The following is a 15648-nucleotide window of genomic DNA, read 5'->3' as shown; positions in this document are numbered from 1 at the left end:
TTGGAAGTTCCAGCTGAAAAATCGCACAAGGGTCGGGTCACAGAAATCTTTGCAAGCAGTGTCAGTGCACAGCATTGACTTTGACCGGAAGATCTGGGTCATTGTGATTAAGCGCAAAGTAACTAAGTTATGTATGACCATATTTCCCGTGTGTTTTAAGTTTTTTTTGAAAAAGTAAATGTGCTTAAAGAGTTGCAAGACTAGTAGAGAGTGATAACATATAATTTGAATTTTTCTTGCCATAAATGTGCATTTCAGCAGTGAACATCAGCAGCAGGGACAGCTATCAGCTTGGCTGATTTGGTAGCAATCTGACTTCACTTCACAACTGTCTGACTTGAAACTGAGGCTATGTTTACCTGTTGGTGTGCATTAATGATCCCACAGCAATATTCAAAGAAGAGCAGAAAGTTCTCATGATATCCTGGCCAATCTTCCTGCCTCAACCAACAGCACCAAAGCCAAATGGTCTGATTATTTATTTATTTTCTACTTGCATGACTGCTTTGTGCAAATTGGCTGCCAGAGTGGCCACTGTTGTTTTTTGCCAGTACAATATTGTATGACTCTACTCTTACTCTTCTCTCATTTGAATTACACACTTGGACCAATTGGCAGTTAGACTTCAACACTTTTTTTGATGACCTCCATATGTAAAGCCTTAACATAATCCAAGATGTCATAGCTCATGTTCTCACCTATATTAAGACCTGCATCCCTGTCACTAATACACTTGGCAAGCTAGATTTCTTTTCCTTACTTTCAAATTACCCCACAAACTTGCCCTTCCCTATATCAGTTATTTTCTTTAGTCTTATGTCCTCATATCCATTATCTGATTCCCCAGCAACAATCTACTTCAGTCACGTTATGCCCACCCTCTGGAACTGCTTCCATAAGCATCTTTGACTTCCCATCTCATTCATTGCTTCCTTTTTAAGATCCTACTGATGGATGCTTTCTCACCCTCCATGCCTCTTATTTTAAACTGGTTGGCATGCACTCACAATCTCACTGCTCTGTACAGCTCTTTGATACATAGAAATACAGGTTTTAAATTGAGGCAAAAATTATCCATCATCTGATGTTGACACCATAAATAGCTGGGTAGGCCGGGTGACAATAAGTGGAATTCTGGTTTACATGATATTCTAATCAACATATCCTTCATCATCACATGAAGGTTGTAAAATTGGGCTCCATACCACAGCTAGTGTCAGCACTATGGAAACTCAAAACTGAAAGGCGGGCCACGTGTGTGCTGGAAGCCTGCAGAGTGGGCAGGTCGTGACATCAAACAATCTCTAATGCTCACTTAATGCACAATCTGCCATTTTGGAAGGCACCAGTCCCATTAATTGCTCTCTTGATTGCTCCCTGCTGAACATGCTTTCAGCTGCACAAGGGACCCATACCATCCCTCACACTAGCGCTATTTAGGGGGCTAACATCCAACTTCCAAGTGAGTTGCTTTTTGGCATTCTTTTGCTTATGCAGAATTAGTGGAAGTAGTGTGTTTAATGTTGTTGGAGGAGTTTTGCAAACATTTTGGATTTGAAAGGAAGTAGTTCTGGATTTTGACAAGGAAATCAGAGGAATTCGAAAGCCTGTCAAAAGAAAGTTTGCTTCAGTAATGGGGGCTATAGTTACAGTCCCTCTTGGGCTGCAAAATGACTTGTAAATGGAGCACAGGCAGCAGAGAGGTTAAGCTGTGCACAGAGGGAGTAAGAGTAAGGAGTAGGCTCTCAAAAGACGGCTCTCCCTACCAAGGGCCTTTAGGGCCTCTCCTACCTTCCCTTCAGCCAGGAGCAGCATAAGCCATCTGCAGTTCACCAAGGGCTGAATACCTCTGATGATCCGACCTGCAGCTGCACAGCAGTGTGAGGGCAGCACTGCCAGTGGCCATCAAATGGCCCTAAATTTCAATGCCAGTGGATCCTTCCAGGCATGAGCAGTCAACATTCACAACATCTCACAATTCACCATCCATTGTTGCACCTCTGTGGTGACAGAGACCCTGTATAGAAAGACAGTGAACTTCATCATCTTCTCACTGACCAGAGAGAAACAGGAGGAGAGTATGTGGCTTTGCCAGGCTATTAGGATTCCCAATGATGCAGGGTGCACACAGGTCCTCTGCAGGCCCTACCTGTTAATGGGAAAAAGTATCGGAACAGCATTAACATCCATTTGGTGTACAACTATGTCCAGAAGATCCTTTTGATGAAAACCTGCTATCCCGGCAGCAGTCATGACGCATTCACCTTGTGGCAGTAAGCCATAGTCACCATTTTTGACTCACCACGAAGGTCCAGAAGTTGGCTGCTGGGAAATGGGGATACCTGCTCTACACCTCGCTCACCACTCACCCCCACCCTGCCACTGGACCATGTGAGGCCTATGCATCTACAATGAAAGCCTTGCAGCAACCAGGAATGTCATGGAGCAAACAATTGGCATTCTGAAACAATGGTTCTGCTGCCTGCATGAATCACAAAGGGGGAGCTCCCAGTACTCATTGGAGCATGTCTTCAAGTTCATGTTGCTCTGTTGCCATATTCCCCAAGTTTGCTGTTATGAGGGAGTAACCCTTGTGTTGTGGAGTATCTAAGACACTAGACACAGAGTCAACTGTAAATAAAGTCAAGCGGTAGATTTATTCAGTATAAATCTGCACACAGGGGAAGTGCCCTTTCAGAATGCTCTAAAAGGCAATTCGAAGTTACACAGTTTCTGTCAGTTATATATACCACCTTTGGGATAACTCATCATTAACTCACAATGTTCTTATCTTGTACATCTAATTTGTTACATCCGTAATTACAAATGAGTTCACAAAATAAATCCGAAATGACCTTTTCGTTATCTCCACAGTTACAGAGGAATTTTTAAAACAATCATGGAATGACCTGACCTTTAGCACAAACAATGTCCACAGTTAATTCCAAAATGTGAACTTTGCTTATTTACCCTGATATTTTGCTGCTGTGCTGAGACATCTGCATATCTCAGCTTGACCCTGAGGTTAAGCAATTCATTTTATGACAGTATAGTTCATAGACCATTCATCAACTTATTTTATCCTGACCCAAAGGTCATATTCCTTTAGCTTATCATGGACTGACCCATATGCTAGCCATCAGCTTCCTGGCCTGGCCAAAAGGTCATACGCATCAATTTTTTTAAAACTGAAAACACTCAAAACCTGTATCTATAACTTGGCTAAGCCTGGATGATCCCATGATGCATCCTGATATTCCACTTCACTTGCCACCAGAGCTTTGGATGCTATCTTGGAAGGAGAAAGGGAGGAGACATCCAGCACCCCTATACTCCAGACGAGCTCAAGATTCCGGTTCCTCTAAGATGTCATCCCACATAGCAGTTACTCCTCAAATCCCCACCTCTCAATCCACGCACTCCAAACCATCCTCTTGGACAAAATCCTGAAATAAAAGCCATCAAAAAAATCCATAACAGCTTTATCCAACAGTACTTCCAACAATAAGTATAAAAACTGAAATATTCACACTTGTGCCTTCCCTTAGCACCTGTTTTATGTTTGCCTCTGCCTGTCCTAGTGCTCCTATGCGGTGCCACCCCAGTGGCTGCAACATGGCTGGTGTTAGGCTGCTAACTTTTACTGGGGGACATGGCAGATGACCTTGCAGGATGATCGGGAACATCTCTGGCTCTCATGGGTCTGACTTCAGACCACTCCACTGTCATGGGTGGCAGTAGAATGGGCTGGCTGCCTGAAAGGCAACAGCAAGATCACTGGTGGAGTGACAGTCGTGGGAGCATGAATGCTGGCATCTTGAGAGAGGACAGCAGATTCATGCACCACGGAGCCACTGCCATTCCCCCGGGTGGCACCTCAGCAAACTTAATAATTTGTTGGAGGACAGATTGCTGGACTTCTGTGAGAACCTGCAAGCTTCTTTAAGTACCTTTATCCACAACCATGATGGCAGCAGTGTGAATCCTCATGGCATCAAGGTTGGCTTGTACTGCAACAAACATGATGCTCATGACCTCAGTCTGAGTTTCCAATTGCCTTTGTTGCAATGGAAGCTGACATCATCCACTAGACTCTGCATCACGGGTGGATCTCTAAGTGCCATAATGGAGTTAATCACCACTTCCATGCTGGAAAGAATGGGCTCCAGGTTCTGTGCAAGCCATGTGTCATGTTGGAGCCAAACTTCCCCCTACTCTTTGACAGTGACAAGAGGCTCTACGGCAGGACTGCCAAAGCACAAAATCGTCCTGTGTTCTCCTGTAAGCCACCTCATCAAAGTCCTCATCTGAGTACTCTCCAGCAGAACTCATCTGCAATCTAGCCCTCCAGTGAGCTGGCACCTATGCTACCCTTTCTCCCTGGCCTAGCTGCAGCCCAATTGTGCCTGGTGACTCACCACATGACAATCCCAACTCTACACTACCCTCTAAAATTTGTGCACTGCCAATATCTGGACTGCTGGATGTGAGTGTTCGATCAAGTGAAGTGTTTTTTCATTAGAGGCCTGATGCAGCCCTTTCCCCTCCCTTTGAGGCTGCACTGGTTGGCCAGGCAGCAGTTCTTGGTAATCTGAAAGTAGAAATGCAGAAGGGTTGTGTTGGAGGTATGGATTAGGAAGCAAAATGTCCATTGTCAGACCATTTACAGTTTGCACTTCAGGCCAGACAGCTGGATGAGGGCGAGGGTAAGAAAGAGAATAAGGCAGGAACATATTAACATCCTGATTGTGTTTGGTGGTGCCAGGAGCAATGGCCTCATTAAACCATGATGTGGAGCACTATCCCTTCCAGAGGGCTCAGGCTATGCAGGTGTGCCCATTTGTGCCAGCTTTGCTTTGCTCCCCATGGTTATGAGTCAGTTTGTCCAACAAGAGAGAGGGAAGAATGTCAGTCAGTGTGCAGCAATGTGCTTGGGTAATGTGCCTGCCTTGACTGAATAGCTGTAAGTGTGTGAAAATAATGAGAAATGGTTGTGAGGCTGGCAGCATTGATAAGTGTGTGAGGGTCAGGTGGAGTCTCTGAATATTAGGCATGAGTCCTGATTGCTGATGGTTGAGTGATGGGGCTGTGGTGCATTGAGCAGCATGAGAGCTTGGTGGTGTGGTGGGACGAAATGGTATTTGTAGATGCATTCACTGACCTTGATTACGATGTGAGACCACTGAACTTTTTCTTGACACTGCAGCCAGTTCCTTGGGGCCTGACTGCAGGAATTGACCTCCCTGGTCACTTGGCCCCATTTCCTTCTCAGAGTATATCTTGCATCCTCCCCCCACCCTGCCCTTGGTCAGCATGGCCCATCTCTTCCTTTTAACCTCCATCATTAAGGCCTCCAGCATTGCATCTGAAACCTGGGAACCCTCTTGTGGTCTATGACTCCATTTGGTTCCCTTTGCTTTCCAACCAAGCCTTCCTGAAACTGTTGCAGTAGCTCCAGTTAAATGATTGCAGATATCCTGTAAAAGGGGCAGGCTAGCTGGGTATTGTGCTAGCCATACTGCTGGGCTCCCTGTTGCATATGTAGCCAGTCAGCAGCACATTTCACACTGGATGCACACCACAATCATTGAAATGAACAGGTAGCATAAAACTTGTGTGTTGCCTGTTTCAGCATAAGTGAGCACAGGGTAATTGTACATCATGATCCCCATGCCTGAAAACCAGCCTTATCAAATATTTCCTCCCTACACTCTCTATTTACACCATCAAGATCTGTTCAAATGTTCGCTTTTAAGTACCATTTATGCACGCACACTACTGCCAAGATGCATCACTTGTCAGTTGCACAAATCAGAAAGTTTCAGGCACGCTGCACACAGCTTTCCTCTGTGATTGATTAGTTTTCTGACATTCTCACTCATTAAATCGCCTGCACGCACCTGCCATTTTGGTTGAAGATTTGAGAAGATAATGTTTGAGGAGGCATTTTTTCTTTTTCAATTTCACATTTAGTGAGAATCTCTACACATTTGTGTAGGTTTGGCATTATTTAAGAAATGCTTTTCAACAGCCCTCCTTATTTCTCTTCAATGCCCAGTGGCACATGAGGCAACTCATTTCTTTTCCACTGCCAGTAGATTGTGCTTTAGGCTATTTCCATAACAAAGCTTCTTTGTTAATTGAACAGGTAGTTGGACTAACTCACAGCCCCCTTGCAGGCGAACCCGTTGGATACAACGGGGTGGTCCAACTCCACTCCCATCAGACAAGAGTAACCCAGTATTAAGAGACTAATTTCTCCCTCCTCTCTCTCCAGCCCCTTCTATATTACTTTTATCTCCCTGCTCTTTTTGTAGTTTGTCTTTTAAGTCGTTTCAATATGGTGATGAAATCAGTGTGGTGATTGGATGCTTTTAGCTTTGCTTACATACAGTTACAAATATCCTAAGCTGTACTGTTAACAAGTTTTTGGGTTTTTTTTTGCTTGTATACTATTTGTTATTTTCCTGCTAGAAAGGTAAGGCTGCTTAGGTCATAGACTACTCTGTGACTGGTGTTGCTGAGTTTATTGGCCCAGCAATGTGACTTGAGTGAAGCATAGTTACACAATGAAAATGTTCCATCTTTTCTACGTTTTCCCACACAAAAATGTTTCCATGTGGAATTTTGCTTAGTAGTCTCAAGCGTGAAAAACAAGCTGGAAATGACAGATAGCTCTTGAAACTGAACTTGCAGCCATTTGTTCATGAGATGAGCTCCCAGCCACTTGAGTTAGCAGGCTCTCTGTTAATTATTCTCATATTCGATTGTAATAGGAGTCACTGGACTAGACAGAATGCAATACGTACAGATATGTAAAAGTTACAACACAGAAGCAGCCATCTGGTTCAATCATTCGATCGTAACATGCGCCCTCCATGCAAATTCAGCCAAAATTACCTACACACTTCCTATACTTCAACTGCTTTTCCTTCATCCATTTATCCACTCTAATTGTGAATGTTGTCTTCTGACAGATCTTATTAAGGTTTTCTATGGGTTGTTCACTATCTCGTGGCATTTATATTTTATATCTGTACACATAAAACTTAAGATTTTATTAGCTTTTTTCAACATGAGGTGCTGCTTGTAAAGTTCTGTAAACCTATAACCCCAAGTCCTTCTGCTGTTCCACAGGTTCGAGCCTTGTTAACGTATAACTCACTGCCTTTATAAATTATATTAGGGGATATTTAACATGGATGAACCTGTGGGATCAGGTGCGAGTTGGGGGTTGAGTGAGGTAAAATTTTGAGCAGGTCGGGAGGCCGGCTCCAACCTGACAACTTTGGAGTTAATGGAACAAGGGGGTGGACAGGGTGGGAGAGGAGGGGTTGGCATTTTAAATATGTTAATGAGGCTGACAGTCTCTGATTTAATCTGATTTGCAGATTTTACACTGGGTGACCTGCTTTCCCAGGCTTTGGGAAAATTGGCAGCTGAAGCAAGTGGAAAATAAGAAATAGGAGCAGGAGTAGGCTATTTGGCCTCTTGAATCTGCTCTGCCACTCAGTAAGATCATGCTGATCTGATTATAGCTTTAAATCCAATTCCCTGCCTACCATAACCTTTGACTCCCTTAATAGATCAAAAACCTGGCTGAATATATTCAATGACCTAGCCTCCACTGCTCACTGGGGTAGTGAATACCAAGGAGAGATGAAATTCCACCACTTACTTAATAATGGATTCCAGCATTTTCCAAATGACAGATGTTAGGCTAACTGGCCTATAATTTCCTTCTTTCTGCCTCTCTCCTTTCTTGAAAACAGATTTTCCAATCTGATGGGACCTTTCCAGAATCTGGGGAACTCTGGAAATTTATAACCAATGCAGCCACTTATTTTAAGATCCTAGGATGCAGGCCAGCAAGTCCCAGGGCCCGGGAGAAGGGGGTGTAAACGGTGCCAAACACCAGATCCTGGGGCTAAGTGGGGGCCCAGGCTCAGTGTTTTAAATGGTGTTCTGAAGTCGTCCATACGGAACTGCCAGAGCTTCAGACCTGAAAGACAGGCTTTTTAAAAATCAGAACCATAAGGTTGATAGTTCTGATTTCTTTAAAGCTGATCTGTCAGGTCAGTTTCATTAGTTGCTGCACTGCTGCTTCTCAGCTTAAGGCAGCTTCGTGGTTCTGATTTTTTTTTGAAAAGCCCGCCAGAAAATTGCAAAGCTGTCCGAAGGTCAGCAGCAGTGCAGCAATTGTCAGAAGAGTGCGTGTGTATATGTGCGTGTGTGTGTGGTAGGGTGTTAGGGTTGTGTGTGTGTGGGGAGCTGGGGGATGTTGGAGGGAGTTTGAAGATGGAGTTGGTGGGGCTGGAAGGTCGTTCGGGGGAGTTTGGCGGGGGTTGGGGCGGTGGAGAGGTTTGGGGGGAGTTTGGTTGTAGGATTGGATGGTGAGGGAGGTTGGGGGGAGGTTGGAGGGGGTAGGGGTGGTTGGAGGGGCTGGGGAGGTTGGAGGGGGTGGGGGTAGGTTGGAGGGGGGTTGGGTGAAGATTGAGGGGGGGTGGGGGGGTTGAAAGGGGGTTGAGGGAGGAAGTTGCTGGGTGGGTTGGGGAGGGAGATTTCAGAGGAGGTTGGAGGGGGATTGATGGTTGAAGGGGGGGTTCACTTCTCAGGTTTAGCACCACAAAATTAACGACTGTACACTTCTCAAAATTCTGTTTTGAATATAAACCAGCATATAAATAGCAGTCTAAATTTTCATTATTCCCTAAAGTAGACAATTCTGATGACATGCTGTGTCGATGTACCAGAGGCTTAAGAATCTGATGCCTCATCAAAATAAATGTAAGAAACTAAAAACAGGGAGTGATGCAAACTAGGGTGTTGACTCACTATCACCCAATTATTACTCTTGTAAAGTCTAGGATTGAAATCCCTATTTGACACTACAAAATTGCTTAAAGGAAGGTTTTACAAATCTCTATTCCATTCTAGGTTCACCCCACCCTGCACCATCCTGTTTAAAATCTAGCTGAAGGTGTTAACACTGTGGCACTAAAATTTCTCTGGGGGCTGAGGATTCCTGATCATCCATTGTAACTTTGGCAAAAAAATCCATTGAAATCCCAGAGAAATAGCATAAAGGATCTTTATAGAATCCCAATTGTGTGGCTTAAGTGCTTCTAGAAATTTTTTCTCTCAGAATGTTGCTGTCACGCTTTTTTTGCTGTGGGAATTTCTTATTTATGAATTACATTTTTCTACTTAATTTGCCTGTTTCTCCCACACCTCAAACAACAATTAGAATTTTTGAAAATACTATTTGCACATTTACTTAATACAAATGTAGTGCAACATAATATGGAACCTGTGGATAGGCTGTAAATTCACAGTGTACTAACAATTGTATGACAGTGGATTGGCACCAGAAAAGTCAGAATGGAAAGGCTGTGTTAGCAACATAGTTAAATTATTTTGTAGTGATTTCTTTGTAGCCACTTCCCTAACAGTTGATTGCTCTATGATTAATTATCCTTAGAGAAACAGCATTGGGCAGGAACATCAGGGTAGGCAGGAATGTGAGGTTGAGGTTACATTCAGATCAGCCATGATCTTATTGAATGGTGGAGCAGGCTTGAGGGGCCAAGTGGCCTACTCCTGCTCCTAATCCATATGTTCGTATGTATTTCACCATTGCAAGAGTTACTCTGCCTACTGCATGCAGGTGTAATGAAAGAAAGACAAAACCTACATTTATACAGCAATTTTCATGATGCCCCGAATCGCTTTACAGCCAATTAAACACTTTTGAGTTGTAGTCCCTTGGATAATGTAGGCAATGGTACCAAATAGCAGAGCAAACTCAAGGGGCTGAATGACCTACTCCTGCTCCTCATACTTATGTCTTTGTCATTCTGGATGGATGAGATGAACTGGGCTACATGATTTTCACCATCCATGGCTGAAGTTCTGTTTATTTTGTTGCTAATGAAAGTTTACTGTAAGCGGGCTTTGTATGGTGAAATTCCTAGGACAGGAGTGCATAATGGGCTCATAGTGAACCAGTAACCTGTTTTAAACAATACGTGATTCTCAAGAGTCTTTTCCATCGACATCAAACTTGCCCTTTTGTCTACTTACCTATTACCCCACTCTATCTTGGTGCTTTTTATGAGTTTTTTGAGGTATTGGAATATCGTGATAAAAGTTGTGTTGCAGAGTAGATATTGAAAATATATTGTAGTGAGAAGCAGCAATCAGCAGAGCCTTCAGACTTGCTGGTCAAGAAAACATAGGTACAATTGTGAACCATTCAATTCAGCCTTTGCCCTCTGGCCTCTTCGAGGTTGTGTTGCACAGAGACACCTGAGGGCTCCAACATTTCTCATTGAGAACGAAGATCTAAGTTGTTCAATCATTCCACAATCTTTCCCCCCAAATATGTATTTACTGTCACCGTGTTCATATGATGCAATGTGCAGAATAAGTTAATGAGGGCTGAGCCAGCCACTGAAATCAGTGTTATCGTCTGCGCAGTGTTATAAATAACTAATGGGATATTTTCCTGTCAAATTAGCAATATTGCACGATGCTGTTGAAGTAAAATTGGTATCCTCTGGTTAGTTTAATAGTCGCGGTAGGATCGCCAATAGGGTGCACACAAACTAATATTGCATTATATCATCACTGCTCTTAATAGTAATAACCCATGCTGCCTATATATTGGATGATGTTTGTAACCAGATGCCAACAATGGGTGTTTTCATTTTACTAGGACCTTTCTGTGATTGTTTGGTGAATTGATTGGTGAGTCATGAAAAGGGGAAAAAATATGATGCATGAATGAAGGGGAGGGTAAAAGTTGTGGGGGTGGAGGGGTGGAAGGAGGAAACAAGGGGCCCAGAAATAGGATAAGCATCAGGGTCCCTGGCCTTGAACAGGTCCGGGGACTTGTCAGTCCTTAGTCCTATTAGTTTACCTAGTACTTTTTCTCTATTTACAGTGATTGTTTTGAGTTCCTCCCTTTTGCCCCATGATTGTCTACTATTTCTTGGATGCATTTTGTGTCTTCTACTGTGAAGATGGATACAAAATACTTGATTAAAGTCTCCTATTTCCTTGTTTTCCATTATTAATTCCCCAGTCTCATCCTCTAAGGGACCAATGCTTACTCTAGTCACTCTTTTTTTTTATATATTTGTAGAAGCTCTTACTATTTGTTTATATATTTCTTGTTAGTTAACTCTCATATTCTAGATTCTCCCTCTTTATGGGCAGCATCCTCCTGTTGGCGAGCGGGTGCGGGGCCAGCTCACCGACGTGTAAAATGATGCAGGGATACGTTGGGCGTGTGTCCTGACGTCACCCCGCGTCATTTAGGTTCTCAGTTCGGCGGGCGCGCAGCCGAATCGGATGCGCGCCCGCTGAACTGTCAACGGCCTATTAAGGCCATTAAAAAACTAATTAAGATGATTAATGGACCCGCCCGTCTAACCTTAAGGTTGGCGGGCAGGCCGGGAGCCCTGGTGGGCTTCGGAAAAAACATGAAACCTCATCCACATGCAGGATGATGTTTCATGGGGGTATTCGAATTTTTATGAAATGTTTCAATAAAAATTATGGACATGTCCTAGCTCATGTGACAGTGTCACATGAGGAAACATGGCAGGGAAATTATTTTGTCACCTTTGTTTAAAGTTTTCAATCAGAGCCGATGTCTCAGAGGCAGCACTTCGCCTCAGGGAGATTGTGGATGAGGTTTCATGAAAAACGCAAAATCCGCTTGGGCTCTTTGCCTGCGTTAATTATCTCAATTGGTTTTTAAATGGCCTTAACAGGCCTTTGACAGTTTGGCGGGCGCGCAGCCACCTCTGGCGCGCTCACTCCAAATAGAAGATCGGAATGATGTGCGATGATGTCGGGATGCACACCCGACATCACTGCGCATCATTTTACACGTCAGCATGCCGAAGAGAAAATTCTGCCTTATGTGTAAATAGCAGTCTTTGTGATGGAGAGGATATGGGGTCAAAGGCTCAACTCTGGTCAAAAATTGAATAAGTTGACCCTAAAAAATGATGGGCCACTTTACTTCAATCTTAGTACTCTGGCAGGGATTGCCCACCTTTCAGAGACAAGGGCCCAATACACAAGTCAAAAAAAGTGAATGGATTGTGTCTAATTTTGCTGAAATGCAAGTTCCACACATAAAAATACAAAACCCAACAAAAATTCATAGAAAAACCAAAGACCCCCAAAAGGGGGGTTCCATAAAATTGAACTGAGAATTGAGAACCTAATCCCCAAAGAATGGGCCACCCTGTAAACGCTGTATGGGAGAAGGATTTTTTGGAGCCTGAAAGAGTGTTAAATGTGGTGTGTGGGGTGACTGAATTAGGGGCAACATGAAATTTCAATTTGCTGACTGTGGGTTGAGATGCAGAGATTAAGCTAGCGGTGTGTGTTTGCTGCCTATCTGGCCTCATGCTGTCCTGTGGAGGGTTTGTACTTGTAATACTTGTGCATGCAATGAATGCTCATTATAACTTTTTTCAATAAAGTCCTTCCTTCAAGATAAAGTCAGCGGCGTACGGGAATCTTGTTGCACCCGATTCATATTTGTTTAAAGGTGGCATGTACCGGTCAACTTTTTGTAGTTGTGTCTGAGGTCATCGGTTTTCCTTGTTGAACTCTATGGCACAAGGGAGGGGAGCAGGAGAATGGCAGTTATCACAGAGGTTCAGCAATGGCAAGAGTGAGTCTCTGGTGAGGGGTGTTGTGTGGATTATGGTCAGGGACATGGAGGAATGGAAGGGGGATCCAAGGGAGGACCGAAGGTGGGGTTAGGGATGTGTTGGAATGAAGTGGGAAGGACCAGGCATCCTGGATGTGGTGGGGTCATTCAGTGAAGTTAAGAAAATGAGGGGCCTAAAGGGTGGTATTAATACTATCCAAATATGGGTCCATTTCAAGGTGTTGGCTGGAAGATTCCTTACAAGGCTTTGCATTTCAATTTGCATTTCAATTACCCCCACTGGACAATGTTCTTTACAATGCATAGAAGGGATGGCCAGCTGAGCTTGCATGTCCCACAGAGTGGAAAGTACAACGCTTGAACATGAACAGTCAATAAAGAGTGAACAAAAAAACAGCATTGTTTTTTCCACAATAAGGGAAATGTCCTTAATTCTCCTGTAACCATCAATGCGTGCCAACTATGAGGTGTACCACTTCATTTATATCTCTGACTAAGCTAGCCTCAACAAATAACGATGATGCACACATGAATAAAGTGAAACCAATGTAATGTGAAATATTTACAAGTTTAAATTTAAATTTAAAAAACACCCGCGCCACTTTTGTGCTCTCAATAAGTCTTAAGTTAATGGCAATGGAGTTGGGCTGGAAAGTTTTGACCGTGATGCAAAGCCTACTTGTTTGACTAGGAGGCTCTTTTATAGGCCATCCATAGCTGTAACATTGTCAGCTGATGGCAGGTTTCACCACTGAACAGCATCCCCTGCCATGTTTCCCATGCACGTTGCCTGCACTTCAAACTTTAATTGTAATCGTGTGGGAAATGGGAAAAAGCAAGAGACTGGAAGTGGCACACCCATACACTTCTGCCATCGGGAACGGCATACCACTGACAAAGCTCCATCCTAAAAGTGAGTCTCCACGCAAACCAGTTATACACTTGACTCCCCCATACACAAAACAAGTGAGACCAGGCAAGTGGACAAAAACTAGACCCCCAACATAAAAGGTAACGGTTTTATAGAGAAAAAGTGATTGCCCACATATACAGAAAAGCAAGACTCCTTATACTTCCTGTGCTTCCTCCCCTGACCCTCCACATCATTACACTCCTCCAAAGCATGCTTTATAAGTGAAAGGATCTAGAAGAATGTCAGTCAACTTCACAAAGAGCAAATAATAACAAGAAAATTCTGGAAAAGCTCAACAGGTTAGGCAGCATCTGTAAAGAGAGAAGCCAAGTTAACGTTTTGGGTTGATGATCTTTTGTCAGATATGGATAGTTACCCTTCCAACCATCTTTCCATGCTTGTTTGCCTCACCTCTCATGAACATGCTTCCTTACAGGTACTATTACTTCCCTTCATATTTTGGATGCTAACTGAGTTAGGATAACAATTTGGAGAGATAAGTTGCGCATAACAGAACTCTCATTTGGAACCCAAAATTGAAACCAGAAGGACAGCACGAGGACCAAAATTTGAAGCTGACAGCTTCAGATGAACCGTGAAAGAAAAATTCCCCAAAAGGTGCAGCCTAGGCAAAGTTATTGCCAAACAAACTGTTTGCTTCATCAGCAGTTTGCTTTCAAAACAGCATTTCTACCTTTATCACCAAATCCTAGCAAGAATGCCTGTGTTATACAGATGCTTATTAGAATGGCTGAGTTGATGCAGTATGATGGGATTTAGGACAGGTGCTGTTATCCAGTTATAAATCTATCACTTGCATATCTGGACTATTTATAGTGTGCATGTTTCTTCCTCCTTCCCTCACTTCAGGCAGGATTTGGGATGTGATGCAAATGGGAGTTAAAACTGGGGCTGATCTGGGCCTTGTAAAATTTCAGCTCCCCACCTCCCCAACACAAACACACAGACACACATGCACATGCACATACACAAGAAGTGCCAATATATTCCCTCTTTGTCCCTAGAAATTTCATCCCCTCAGTGTTCAGGCTCACACGTGAAGAATGGTTCAGTAAGTTATTGAAAAGCTGCTACTGCCTCTGGTAGTGAATAACTTCAGGAAAGGATAAAACAAATTGCAGCAATTTCCTTACTTTTTTTTGGAAAAGATGTAGATGCCTTGATTTGCTTTTGGAAGAAATCTGACTGTAGTGAAACATTCTGTTCTTATCTCCCTTTCTAATAATTTGGTCTTCTAATTTAATCATGTGGTATTATTGTGTAAAAATAAATATATGGATTCATGTTGTGCAAAGTGCCAGACAAATGTAAAACTTGAAGGATTAAATGTTGCAAGAAGCTTTAGTTTTCTAGTACATTTAATGATAAACAAAAGTTTTAAGATAAAAAAAATCAAACAAATCACTTATATTGTATTTTAAAATGTAAGGATTTAATTTAGCCATTATTTAAAACATCTTGTGCTAACTGAATTAACAAGTGGAATATACTCTGTGTTGTTTTATGTTTTATAATACAAATACATCAGCAGCAAATGTTTCTTCTGAACTATTATTCTGTATCCTATTGTGGACATTATTATTTATTTACTTCCCTGAATGTAAACTGTGTCAGATCAGGACAGTGTAATTGTGTTACTCAGATTAAAATAAGGACTTTCAAAGGATTTTCTATTTAGCTGAGGGTGAAAAGGATTAAGTATCTTTTTACAAATAGTTATGCATGTTTATATCAGACATGGAAACAGTATTGAAATTCTGAGAGCTTGCCTTTATTTTCACTGAATTCAGTTATGTTAGCAACATTCCCAAGCACTTTAAGCAGCCATATGCTGTCCCAGTATTATAAATATGAATAAAATTTTTCCCAAATTGAATAGATAGTGCATTATTGAGTTTATATCTTGATTAATGTACTAAAAATTGTGGGCCAGTCGCTCACTAATTATGTTGTAATGCCTTAACAAAATATTTTTAAATGTGATGTTTTTTGTGATTTTCAGTGATAAAATAGCTGT

At 42.6% G+C, this 15648-nt stretch overlaps 1 protein-coding gene across 2 annotated transcripts in view; it reads left to right on the top strand.

Annotated features, from left to right (window-relative positions):
• Nucleotides 1-15648, top strand: part of LOC144686515 (inactive phospholipase C-like protein 1) — a 453264-nt gene that overhangs the window by 415002 nt on the left and 22614 nt on the right. The gene's annotated exons all lie outside the window — the stretch shown is intronic.

The sequence above is a fragment of the Cetorhinus maximus genome, chromosome 11 (assembly GCF_964194155.1).
Source record: "Cetorhinus maximus chromosome 11, sCetMax3.hap1.1, whole genome shotgun sequence".
Classification (NCBI taxonomy): Eukaryota; Metazoa; Chordata; class Chondrichthyes; order Lamniformes; family Cetorhinidae; genus Cetorhinus; species Cetorhinus maximus.
Note: the sequence above shows the minus strand (reverse complement) of the source record. Positions and strands in the feature narration are given on the sequence as shown.